The sequence below is a fragment of the Acyrthosiphon pisum genome, chromosome A3 (assembly GCF_005508785.2).
Source record: "Acyrthosiphon pisum isolate AL4f chromosome A3, pea_aphid_22Mar2018_4r6ur, whole genome shotgun sequence".
Classification (NCBI taxonomy): Eukaryota; Metazoa; Arthropoda; class Insecta; order Hemiptera; family Aphididae; genus Acyrthosiphon; species Acyrthosiphon pisum.
In genome coordinates, this window is record NC_042496.1 from 23,240,887 (window position 1) to 23,255,954 (window position 15,068).

Consider the following 15,068-nt stretch of genomic DNA (forward strand, 5'->3'; position numbering starts at 1 on the left):
ACATGATAAAGAATTTACTTTATCATGGATTATAACTTATGGATTAAATGTATGTACTAAAAAATCTACATTCTACATTCTAAATTTTATAAATTTCCAAAATAATAAGAACCCGTTTGTTTATATGATATCTTGCACTATAAAAATAAATTAGATAAAAAAACAGTTTATAAAAAAAAACTAACCAAATAGAATATAAATTTCCTCTTAGATTATTTTAATATAATATGTAAAACATAATTTTAAATCTGACTTGGGCTACATATCAATAGGATAGTATTTTTGTTTTAATTATTTAATTATGTTGTACTTTCATATTATCAAGTTTATCAAGAAAATGAATAGTTGTTTATTTGTATTTGCTTTTTAAATACAAATAACAAATTATATTTCCACGGCACTACGTACCTATTTCATATTTTGTCCTTTTTAATTTTTAAATCAATGTTATTACTTATTAGTTATTACTTATCTCGATTAAAAATAAAATTATTTTATTTTATTTGCATACTCAATATTACACATTTCCTGTAAAATATTATTTTGTACCTAGTTTTGACTTTTGTTTTTAAGTCTATTTTCAATTTTCAATTTACAAATTTAAAACCTTAAAAATACGCCCACGAAAATTATACGCCCGGGGATAAATCCCCGACTCCCCCCCCCTAGATCCGGCCCTGATTATGTTGTACCTACTATTCTTTCGTTTTCTACTATTTTAGGTTCTGTAAAAAGCAGGTAACGAGAACTATCGCATTTACATGATTTTCATGTTTATAACGTTATTGTAATTATAATACCTATAGTCTATAGTTGGCATTTCGAACAGGCAATATTTTTATTCTCTGATTAATATCGCCGATTTCCCAAAATGTAAATCATCGAGAAGAATGAGAATAATATGTAGCTTTGTAATCTGTGTATACTGCTCAGCTTAAAGAATTTTTTTCAAATCTAATTTTAATAGTTAATTATTATTTTTCATAATGATTCGTCTATAACACAACATGTTGCTTGCAGCGCTTAATCAAACAACTATTTAAATACAATGAAATTAACTACTAATAAAATGAATAGTATATAAAATATACTCAGTTTTGTGAGCGTAAGATGTAGGCATACACCAAAACACTCACAGACTTAGCTAATTTCCACAGTGCGGTGATACGATAATAGAATTATATGTTATTATAAAAGCTAATTACGACGACTAACGACTAACAGCGACCCATGACCTTCCGCCCTCCCACTGAGCCGTCTGTTCACTATTATATTATTTTAGTATTTTACGGTTTCGACGGTATTGATAAACTCGGGGCGTTGAGGGCAAATTAATTTCATTCGATGGTTTAGAATGGTTGGAAAATAAAACACAAAACGATTTAATGAAATATTATCGTCAGTCCACGCTGGAAACGAAGTCGTTGAACTCACGGGTCAGGAACGCGACTCGCCGTCGTCGGGATTCCCGATATTGGAAAGTTGCGGACTGTGGTCTGCGAAACAATTTTAATATATAATTCAATAATTGTATCATATTTTATATTATTTTATAACCGGCAGCGGAAACGTATTTCCAGAAACTACAGCATTATTTTTTATTATATAGATTTGATATTGAATATTTAATATGAGAGCTTAATGTTTTTTATGTATCATAAGATATTATAATATGTTACTATTGATTATACAATTTTAATTTATCGTTATGCGTGGTATCATATTTCATATTTCGACTCGATGATCGACTTTATGGGGTGTATAAATCAAGTCATCAGATAAAGAAACTATCAAAAATTGAAAACACATGTTTTCCGAAATCTAAATTTTCACAAGAAAAATGTAGCATTAATTATAGATCTCTTTGTATGAAATATATATTATATTTCTTATTTAATATAGGTATTCAAATATAACATTTTGTAAATTGTAATAAAGGTACCAATTTTATTCTTAATATTATGAGGTAAATATATATTAAATATTTTCAAAAATTATTCGTTTGCAGTAGGTTTATTGTGAGAATAAAATTATGAAACATAAAACCAAGTAGGAAATATAAAAAATCGCATCAAATATGAATTTACCAATTATTTAGTTCAATGAACCGATAAATTATATAGGTAATATAAACAAATTTTGATTCACGCCACAAACTAAAAAGCTTTTAAAACATTTGTGAAATGACATTAACATTTTTTCAAAATTGTATTGATAAGTATAAGTATTATAATATTATATTTGCCACAGCACGTTAACAGTTAATATACCAAAGTATTTAAATTTTAAAATTTTGTATTTAAATGTCTAGAAAGAAAAAAAATATGTATATTTGACAATTTTGAAATTTGTCATAAATTGTCTCTTATATATTAATGATTTCTCATTTATTGTCACAATTTACATGTTTACGTTTGGTCGAGGTATATATAAATTCAAACCACGAAGTTGGTATAAAATAATATAATATATGCATAAAAATAAAATGAATTTTTTTATGACCATAGTATGCTCGCAGTCCGCAGACAACTGTCGATATCCAGTTTTCAGATAATGTTCAAAATAAAATACAAATTTTAAATAATCAAAATTACAATTTGTTATCAATAATGCCATGATTTTGTGAGCGTTCAAATGTATATTTATTTTTATTTTATAATTAATACCCATATGTTTGTCTGGTGATCCTGCAACTGTGAGTAGAATGAGAGGGAATACCTTTTTATTTGTTGTGCATCGAACATAATATTCTTTAAATAGCCTATAAATTTTATTTTCAATTAAAAGTATTGTGTTTGAAGTTATATTATATTTTATACGGTTTAAAATCCACTTATACATTAGCGAACAACTGTAGCGCAAAATATCAATTTCGAAATACGCATATTTATGCGTATACAAATATACGACGCATATAATATATGTAATCCGTTCTCATGGCGTACAGGTATATAATATTATATACCATATATATCATATTTATCATATGAAAGAAAAAACTGAAATGTTAACAATCCATATAAAATGTATTACTTTTGAAGTACTCGACGTGATGAGTATGTATTATGTATTGAGAGAAATGATAAGCGGAGATTATTGGATAGAAGTGCGTATTTTATCTCGATATAGGAGATCAAAGGAAAAGGTCGTTGAACGTGGTGGCTTGTTATAGAGTAAGCTCACATAGGACCGACTGTGGTTTATCGTCTTCTTTCTGTTTGATATCCATGTAGTATAATATATTGTATGTAAAAAATATTGTATTTGTGCGTATCGCAAGAGTCAACTTCGTTCCATACTATATGTGACTTGTTATAGTTTTTTAATCCCGAAACAATATATTATGCACGTATTTATTACGGGTACGGAAACGGGCAACTGTATCGTATAAGTACTTACCATTTTTTTTCCACCATCAGAACAATTCCAGTATAGGATAGAACATAGGAGAAAATTAGGATATATGGGAATTTTCTTTTTACATTTCAGCCAGGAGTCAGGACTTCCATCACCTCCCCACATTGACACTGAATATACGATGGACAGTGAAAGATTTAAGTACTACAACCATTATATAGTCAGATGGTCCAATGTCCAGTTTTCTAACGAAGGTTTTTAGTAGTTTTCAAAATGGGCCTATATGCTGCCATCATCACAATTATTTTGAAATTTTTTATTTTACCTTTAAAAATATTTCTTAGTTCGGAGGACAAAATTCAGGCAGCCTCCACTCCTTCCATGTTATCCAATAATTATTAAACCTTTGCAATCATTTGAAAATAATTTCCAAGTTAGTTCTTAGAATCAAAATGCATTTATACTACAAATAATTAATAAATAAAAAAAAAACTACTTATAAAATTGTGTCAATAAATAACGGTTCTGTATAAAAAATTAAATGAGGATTTAATTGTTTTAATCAGTGTTAGTTCTTTTATAGTTATTTTCTCCGTATCGCTATGAGCTTTATGCCTTCATCCATCCAATAGTTATTTGAAAAATACTGGCAAAGGTTTGGTGATGATCGAACAACATGGGAAGTGACTAAGTGGGGAAATTTCACACAATATGTGAGTTTTGTTCATTTCTCAAATGAAAAAAAAACCCCGTTAAATTTCGTATTTATGATATTATAGTATATTACGCACAATATAAAGTCTATCAATAACAATATAATTATTAATAAATAATAATTACCTATGTCATATGCCTCTTGCATGTAAGTGCGCCTGGTCATATATATATATATATATAGCTGTTGTACCTGTATTATTCGCTGCTGAAAGTCGATGTCGTCTGCACTGCACTGTCGCTTGAACGTTTCGTCAGCCACGAACCTGCTCTTTCCAATCTGTCTCCCTTAGTCTCACGTAGTCAGACTGATGTGATAAGTATTCATTAGAGACCGGCTGCGATGATAATAATAATGATGGAAAAAAATTGTACAGAAATCCGACACCCGTTTATACACGATCACTTTGTATATGGAAATCGAGGTGTATAGTATATTGCATATTATGTAATACATTATTTGTGTCTCGCCAGGTTCTTTGTGCAGAAAACTGGTAGTGGTTTGACTCTGCGTAAAATATTATTTATGTACGGCCATCGGTCCGGAACCCCATGTCCCCTCGAGACGATAAAATGTCATATCATATAAAATATACATATATTAATTATAATGTATTAACTAGGTTTATACTTAATAGATATAGATAACCCTATCAAGATGGGACGATATTATATACGATGAGGTTTTAGAATTAAAACGATGGTTGAAAGATGTGGCGCGACGATGTATACAAGGGTTGGTGTTGGATAGAATCTTCAATTTATGTATAATGTATAATAAAGATATTATATAGATACTATTAATGACTGATGGCCGATGGGGTATTGTATTAATTACTTTATAGTAGATAATATTATAAAAACTATAAAATGGCGTTTGAGATAATTAATATACAGGTTAACACACCCAGTCACGATCCATGGTACAAGGGGGCGAGGCGCAAAGTGTCCTCCTCCCCATTAGAGTTTACACCATAAACATATAGATAATTCCAGATTTAAAGGTAATTAAATAAATTTTAAAAAAAGGTTATGTTAGTGTTGAGTAGATCATAATTACAGTTGAGTATTTCATTATGTTTTACATTTGAATTCAATGATATATAGGTCAAATACATTTTCTAACTGAAAAACAATTTGCACATTTTCGCGATTGGGGGAATTTCGTTAAAATTCTAATTTCAGGCGTTCATAAATAATTATTACGAATGATTTACACTCAACTTTTTGTTTAAAATTACACTTATAACAACTGATGAAAAACCTTTTATTAAATTATTATTTAATTAAGTATTTTCCCGTTTTGTTTATTATTTTTCCAGACCATTTTGAAAATTACTGGGAATTTTTACTTTTGACTCTCCCAAAGTATACCAATTATAGATTCACTTACCTACCAGAAAAGATGCAGAGTTCGAAAATCAAAGCATTTTTACTGACACAAAAAATAAATAAACACTCATCGCTCCACTCGGAATGTAAATTAGAATTGAAATAATAAAAATCTATGTTTATGCATTTTCTAGTTGATAACGATGATACATTAAATGACGATAGAATATCATCTATAGTCTATAGTGATAGGGCGAGTATGCGTGATTGGAACAAGTTATAATAAATAAGTAATCACAACTTGTTTCTATCATAATATTTTTAAATGGATTCTGGAAATATAAATAAATCAAATACCAATATTATACGAAAAATAAGAGAAATTTAAAATTATATGGTGATACTTTTATTCATTAATTTTTGTTTTTTGTTTATTTAAAAAATTATAATTTATAATTTAACAAAAAGCGCAGGTGATGAATTTGATACTTATATATACTTATGAGTTATGATTATGGGTATCATATTTAAAAATGTACAAGATAAATATATGTTTGACCTTTAACATGCATTCAAATGTATGACCACTACCAGATCTTCTCACTTGATCCGTCACTAGACTAGGTACGCAGTACCTACACACTATTTCCGTTCAGACTCGTCTTTCGTATGTACTTCATATTTTATCATCGGATTCAAATTTTAATATTTTATACACCCATAATTACAGTGGTGTATTTAGGTTTTTGTTTTTTTCTTTGAGGGGGGGGGGGAATATTAATTTATTAAGGGGTCAACAATTCAAGGGGGAGGCTTAGCTCCCCTCATCACTATTTACCTTAAATTATAATAATTGTTTTGTGTCATCAATATAAAATACGTTACCATAATTGTGCTATTATAATAATATGTAACATATACCTACGATACCTACATATGCTATGTTATGACATGCACGTTAGTATGTTACCTAAATAAGATTAAAAATTTGTTAAAAAAAATTCCTATTTCAAATACAAGTGGCATTCAAACAATTATTATTGCAATTATTGAAGTTACCTCCTCGGCGTTTAAATTTAAATCTGTAAATATTCTGTTTCTACGATTGATACAAAGGAATCTGTACTCGTATAGAGCGTAAAAGTGTTTTATTACATACACAATGGGTGTGTAGGGTGTAGAGTCCCCTTAAACAGTTGTAGGTACGCCAACTGCCCTAGTACCTACCTTATATAGAACATTTCTATATAAATACTCATTTGAACACACATATCCTTGAGATGCAAAATAGTGTCCATCGACCATCCCCCAAAACCCCCCGTAAATACATCACTGCCATAATATATCTTCTAAAGTGGTCTGTCTCTATGGCGAGGTACCAACATTCAAAACCTACTAAATAGTATATACCTACAGCGAAACGACATAGTGTTTTCATTTTTTTACTTGATCTAATCGTGGTTATTCGTTTCGCCTCAGAAAACTTTGTTTTAATCATAACTTTTTTTATCAATAAGCGATTAAACAATTGTATCGTTAATTTTTGCAGTACTTCACTCAAATCCATATTAAACCACCATAAAAGATTGGACAATATCATAAAATAAATGGATACTTTAAAATTGAATGGCTGGTTGTGCGTTTGTGTAACGTAAAGTTCGCGAAAACAAATTTAAAAAATGACAAGTCATAAAACCAAAATAAGAAAATAATAATGTACTCTATATTACAGTATTCAAGACGGTATCTACTATCGACACGTGAAAGTCGTTAAGATAACAATGAATTGTATGGCACGTGGAAGTCGTTAAGATAATAAAAAAAATGTACAATACGCGTGTATAGCATAACCATGTGCACGGGGTGAGTCAGTTGAGCCCTGACTCTGTCTCATCGAAAATTGTAATATCATAAGAATTATTATTGTATAGAAGAATAAATTCTTCTTAGAAGATGCATACAACAATAAAATAATAACATAATACATTATACGATTAATTTAGCACGATAGCATTTAGCCAATCTATACAATTTCTATGCTTCTATTTAACCTAACCTAACCTAACTATAACAGTTTTTAATGTAGTGTGTGTTTTTAATTTATAATAAATTAAAATAATGCTTTAAAGCAAACAAAGGTCAAAGAGTTTGATTGATTTGCTTGGACGCATGGTATAAATAATAATTGAATAATATATTTTACCTGGTAATGATGAGTACCTACGCTGATTGTTTTCCCAAATGAAATCCACGCGTCAGATCCCTAAGTCCTAACCCATCTGTGTATGCACCACTTTTAAGGTATGGAGGTACCTATTATTGCTAAGTTCCAACATTATTTCATTGTGTAGTTATAGATACCTACTATAGGTATGCTTCTATATTATGTACATTTTATAGAGTTGAATAGTATGTAAATATTTTTTAAGAGCATATAACAATGAAAAGTAAGTACACATAAATATGACAAATGTTAACAATTGAAATAATATATCAAAAAGTAAGTAGGTACGTTTTATACTAACAATTATACTTTACACTATGTATCATAACGTATCTTCCATCGATATTCGATTTCCTGTGATCCGTCGGAATTATTTAAATGCTGCAACCTGCGGCAAGTTACCAAGTAACTAAAAGTTCAAGTAAGATTAAGTGTAGATAGGTTAATACCTTATATTTTATAAGTATACCTTACAATCATACAGGCACAACTAGGCCGAAATTGTCCAAATTGTTGAGGAAACCGTATCCCTCTTACAAGCTCGGATTAAGACATTTTGAGGCCCAGGGGTCAAAGTTTCAAAAGAGGCCCCTGTACGAAAAAAAAAAATAATAGTTTACTATGTACATTATGCTTATAATGTATATTGATTCATTATTTAATATTGGGTACCTGTTATAATAAATATATATAGATATTAGGTACTTGGCAATAAATAATGTATCGTTTTATTTATAAATTATAATGTATACCTAAGCCTTTTTCTTCGCTAAATAATCATCGATTTTTTAAGGTGATTTATGCAGTGTTATAGCCTATAACGAAAAAAGTAATGGACAATTCTGAGGCCCCTTTATAAATTCGAACTATTGAAGCCCGGGGTCCATGGCCCCCTCTGAACCCCCCCCCCCCCTTAATCCCGGGCTTGCCTTCATAGTTAGGTATATTTTTTTTATTAATCTGTGTGAAAATATCCTCTATAGCCTTTTTAGACTTAAGCCCAAGAACCTATATATATATTTTTAAGTGGGTTATCATAAATATGAATCGTCATTTGTCATTATATTGGTATAATTTTGTCAACAAATATATAATTCTGTCTTAAATTTTATATTTTTAATTCATCATAATATTATAATTATTCTATTATAATAGTATTATATTATATTGTGAAGTACTTATATAATTTTTTTCATTTTAATACATAATTTTTCAGTGTATAAAAACCATTGATTATAGAATATATTTATAAATTATAATGAATGATGAAACTATAAAATTCAAAATATTGTACACTATTATAATTTTCAATTTTGAACGGATTATACATGGTAATGTAGTTTCATTCAAGAGCAACAGTTATTGAATGCATTCAGATATAGCTGCGGTGTCCGAGTGGTTAAGGAGTTAGACTCGAAATCTAATGGGCTCTGCCCGCACAGGTTCGAATCCTGTCCGCAGCGAGTTTGCATTTTTGCATTTTTTTTTTTCGTTTCGATAGTTTTACGTATGATTATTTATTATTATTATTATTATTATTATTATTAATTTAATACATACACAGAATGTTCCACACTCCCGCCGTGTATTTGCTCCGTCATGAAATGCATCTGCTTAATAAAATATATTAAGCTAATTTGCATAAGTCTTTATTTGCTTTATTCTTCATTCAATACCTCATATTGAGTATATTATTATCATATTTATTATAATATAATATACGTCATTATACATCATAGCAAGTATAGGATATTATTAATGGTTTAAATATGAGTTATTTACTCTTATATATTATGCAGAAAATCGCGTGTGCGTACATATTTAAACGATTAAAATACTATAAAGTTCATTAAAAAAAAAAACAAATTATCCGTTAAAAAAATCCATAATATACATATTAAATAAACGGATTGAAAGATTTATTAATTTATTAAACTATGTGTACACACGATGTCCGATGAACATTTACTAATTTATGAAGTGGTAAATAAATGGAATTTACATTACCCCATAATTTGAAATTGATAAATCTTAGTGGGACACATACAATCGGCGAGGAGAAAGGTTTAGGGGTGTCGATTCCTCACTTATTTGTCGTTGATGAACTCATAATTCATTAAAAAAACACGGTTATTATTCGACACAGTTATTGTATAATATTATACTTAATTGTATTTTCCGTAGCAAAAATTAAATCCCTAATTTCCACTTCTTAAAATGTATTTGAAGTATACATAGGAATACGTTTCCTCCTACCACCGCATCAAACATTCAAAATATTGAAAACTGCAAACTGTATGCTGTATAAAAATTATTTATTCAATATTGGAGGAAATCTGATGGACGAATACAAATTTTAAACATCTGCTCTTAGCAAACACTTCTAAAATAAGAATATTAAGTCTAAAATTATAACTCTTCTATTTAATAATTCAATTATTGTATACACGAGATCAATAAATCAAAAGCGGTGGTAATGCAGTACCTTGAATCTTAGACATGTATAGTCTCTCAGAATCTAAAACTTAGGAAAATAATAATGAAATAGCTTAAAAAATAAAACAGGTAATCTATTCATTACATACAGGTGATTTTTACTGACAATTATAGAGTGCACGATTACATGATTCAGTCGACCTATACTGGATAAAACAAAATATTTTCAGCAAACCAAATATTTTAATGATTTTACGATGGTACTGTTGTTGTTGTTATTGTGGTTTTATAAAAATATATTTCGTGGTTTTCATCACGTATAGAGATGATTACTTATTCTGTCACCAAACGAACTTTTTCTTTATTTCGAGGCCATTTGTGTAATAAAGATTTTTAATGCTAGCTGTTTGATAATTTTGATTCTGATTATTATGGTTATTTTTTCGTTTTCATGATCACGACCGAGGAAGATCGGTTTCGATATCATCAACACATATTTTCAGGTTTTGAATTCAAAAAGTGGAAAAAATTATGTCGATGTTGTGCTAGCAAGCAGAGCTTGCGCTAAGAAAATTTTAGAACTGCCCAACATTTTAATATTTTTGTACATGTAGATTACATAAATTTGTCGCTCGCTAAATTCGTTTAACAGCCACTGTTTACCAAACTATATATTATTGACTACCTACACAAGAAAACACTTTATACATTACTTTATTTATTACAATTTATTAATAATAACAACAGATTAAAATTTTTTTTTTATCTTCAGTGTCTTCGTTACTATCGTCACTATCGATAATTTTGTTTTTACCAGATACTTCAAAGAAAACTCCACCAAAATAACATTGTTCCTTTCCTTTTCTTCATTTAAGGACTCGATGTTTCTTTTTAGACATCCAATGGTAAACTGTGTCCCTAGCATCCCAACCGTATAAAGGTGTCATATTATAATTTATATATATAAGCTCAAATTTTCTGTCTCAATATTCATAGTTGAGTGTAATGGTGATTTTAATAAATTGCTGGCACTTATCAAACGTTCAACATCAGTACTATGATGTTTAGCAGCTGCCACTCTCGCCAACATTGTACAAACATTTTGAAAATGTTTTAAGCCACATAATGTTTTTACTAGTTTAATAAGGTTCATTTTTCGTAATTTAGATATATTTTCCATTGATATCAATTCATCGTACTCCAATGACAACTCTTTTAAATGTAGGTACGTCTGCACCAATTAAATTATGAATAGGTATCTCTGATGCATGCTACAGAAGATAGTACAACAAATATTAAATTAAATACATAATTAAATTAAACAATAATACAGAAAATTCACGATTTTTGGTACTGACCAAATTTGTTTTTAGAATTGCTCATTTTAATTTAGAACTAACCATATTGGTTAGAACTACCCACTAGCGCAAGCTCTGCTAGCAAGGGAACCGGATATAAATCGAGATGGTGCATTTCGACAAAAATATGCGGAACGATTGATATGCATGTAGGTATTGGAAATACCAAGTCAATCATATTATTATTATATAGTATAATATAATAATTTTGGTTCAACTTAAAAGAAATTACTGCGTATAATTCTACATAATAATATAATAGCATGATTTATTACTTTATGAGTTGGTCGGTGGTCTCCATTATTTTTTTAAGCAAGCTTGTGGTTTGCTTATTAATTTGGTATGTACGTTTTACATGTAATATGCAACAATCATTAATCTGAAATAACTGAATTTACTATATAATATCAACACTATATATTATTTAAATAATAGTATTATAGTTATTAATTAGATGATTTAGACAAAAATACGAGGACTATAACATAACGTGGTTAGTGTATACCTTAAGCGATTTTCTTGTGTTTAATTATTATTTTTAATAGTTTTGGAAAATCAAATAAGTACCTATCCAGGAGAATTTCTTGAGACGACGGAAGGTATAGAGACCTGTGATCAGCCAAATTTAAGCAATAATATGTTAAAAAGAAAATTGAACCTATAATATAGGAAAAATTAGAAATAAATTGAGCTTCAGGTGCAGAATTTATTATTTATGTCTGATTTTATGTCATGATTAAAATCGTAAAAAAATACCTTTCAAATTGGATGCGATATTGCGATACATAATTATATTCATATATTAATCATGAAATTCATCATTGTAATTTGTGTTAATAAACACACACACGATACCTACAAAAAATATATAATAAGTATAATTATATTAATATTACAAAAATAAATTATACATTTCACTCTGGATAATTAAATTGTATTTTAATCATGAAAAACAAACTACTAAAATTTGATGTGCATATTACATCCCCAATCAAAAATGATCTCCAATGGTGACCTTTCACGTGAAACTTATCCAATATCATACCGGTCCATGACATAATTTGTTCCTGCACATTATTATTAAAATCAGTGCTGAAGTGTGCATCGTAAAAGTAAATTTATATTATTATAAGGCATTTCAAGATCACTCTATATAGTATATATATTATATACCTATTCATTATGGTACTGGGATAGAATATCCTGCAAGGACAAAATATCCTGTATTATAATATGTATATTATCTAAGGTTAAAATATCCAGGGTTAAAATAACTAACGGATAGCCGATAGGAATATAGGATAAATTATTCAAATTCAAATATTCTATTAATAATAATTACATTATTTACTGTTCAATAACATTAAAAAAAAAACATTTGATATTTGTAAATAATAAATTGCCTTGTGAAAAATATTAAAATATGTTTATGTCAGTTTTTAATATAATTTTTATACCATATTATCGACAATCATACTCAAATATAGTATTATTATTATGAAAAAAAATATCAAGAAAATATTATTATGTTAAATATAGGCTAGGTAATTTTTTTTAAGGGTGTTGAAACCTGTTTTTCAAATTTTCCGCGATTTTATACAATTTGAAAACTAAATTTTATATTTTATTTGTTACCTAAGTTAAAATATTTATCCACTACTACCCAATATCTACTTAGGGTAGGTTGATATGGTGGATTATAACAACGAAATTTATAAAGTAGCTATAATATGCGCTTGACAAAAATTTTAATACTTCCAGTGATTTGTTTTTAAAAATTTTAATACATAAACAAGTTTACTTTGCATCGGTTGGAGCACTTTTTCAATTTTTAGTATAATATACTTGACGATAATAAACTATAAAATATTATACATTTGTCAATTTTCAATACTAAAAACATTAAATATATGCTCCGACCGATGCAAATTAGACTTATTGAACAGTTGAAATATTTTTACACTTTTAAAATCCTACAACTATAAGTACCTTAATTTTGGTCAGACGTTTAAGTCGTTGAATGCAATGCGATTATAATTTGTATATTTTATCCTATCTATTGGTTATTTTAACCCTACAGGTTATTTTTACTTAGATTCATATAGTATATTATACAATAATATTTAATAATAATAAGGTACCTTATAAGTAATAAGATATATTATACATAATAATATAATATACCAGCTAGTACCTAAATGGCTAAATCTACAAAAACACATTTAGATCTGCAGATTGTACATATAGGTAGTTGCTGTTTAATATGCATAATATTACAATTTTAACGTATACTTACGGTATATAGGTACGTACTAATGTACTCTTAAATTAATATAGAATTATATTATGTCTATATATGGACTATCAGACATTTGATGACATTGCATGCCCATATACTATATAGTATATAATATTATGTATTACATGGATACATTTTGTTTCTATTTCTTTGATATGACAATATGATTTTTCCTTTTCTATGTACATACATTTAATTAATGTGATCCATGAGATGCAATATATAAAAAAGTAATTTACATTTAACATCATATATACATCATGGTGCAATTTCCATTCGATGGTATATAAAACCCAAACATTTTGATTAAACAAGATACGCTCTCTTCTAATATTAAATAATAAATATACACGTCTATACATATGTATATTTTAAAAACTAACGTCTAGTTCTAAACTACATTCTTGCGTGGCCAATACTAATGTTGATAAACATTTTAAATGTTACTACATTCACGAAATATTAATCAAACTACATTTACCGTAAAAATAAAACAAAATTATAGTTTTGGCAGTATAATATATGGACTTGTCACATGTAAAAGTGGCTGCAATTTTTCAGTTTTTGATTTAATTTATTTTCCACTCGTTTTATAATGCTGAAACAAGGTTTCTTATATGTTAACGTATACGGCGATCATATACTTTGAGAAAATCGAATATGTTCAACGTTGACATATTTATTTATGGAACGAAATTATACGGCGGTTTTTTATTTATTTTTTAATTCTTCAGTGTGATATTTTTCTATGCAGTGATTTGATTAATAGTTTTAATGTGAATACTATATTATTATATTATTATAATTCCGTTAAATAATACGCGTAGGTATACGCCTTATGATATTATACCTATATATATATATTTCTTATTCAATTTCATTTCGAGAACAATTATTTGCTAATTTTTTTATTGCATATAAGGAAAACCTTTTGAAAATACACGGATCGAGTGTGGCATACAATATTATTATCATTATGAACATTGAACAATGGACATTATTAAAATAGTTTTTAGGTCAGTTTGGAATATTTATCGTGTTAAATATTTTCGGGTCGAGTTGCAGCCCTTAATTATCGTTATTAATATTGTTATGATTTATGAATAACACTATACTTGGTACTCGAAAGTTGAAGTGTCATAATATATGTATTATAATCGGTCTGGCCCCCAATTCGCTACCGACCGACCACTCGAAAACGACCGTCTACCGTCGCGGGCACGCCACTACCGGCGCTGTACGTCTGCCGTTGAAAGCATTATATTATTTATTAATTTATTATTAACTCAATCCAACTATAATGGAGGTGCGTTTAATATAATCGTCGTCGTCATCACTCTCTCGACAC

General features: G+C 28.3%; 1 non-coding gene and 1 pseudogene across 1 annotated transcript; one reads left to right on the forward strand and one right to left on the reverse strand.

Annotated features, from left to right (window-relative positions):
• Positions 1 to 9,008: 9,008 nt before the first annotated feature.
• Positions 9,009 to 9,090, forward strand: TRNAS-CGA. The gene has a single exon. It is a non-coding gene; the product is annotated as a tRNA-Ser (tRNA).
• Positions 9,091 to 10,777: 1,687 nt separating this feature from the next.
• Positions 10,778 to 11,472, reverse strand: LOC107882984 (annotated as a pseudogene).
• Between the last annotated feature and the right edge of the window lie 3,596 nt (positions 11,473 to 15,068).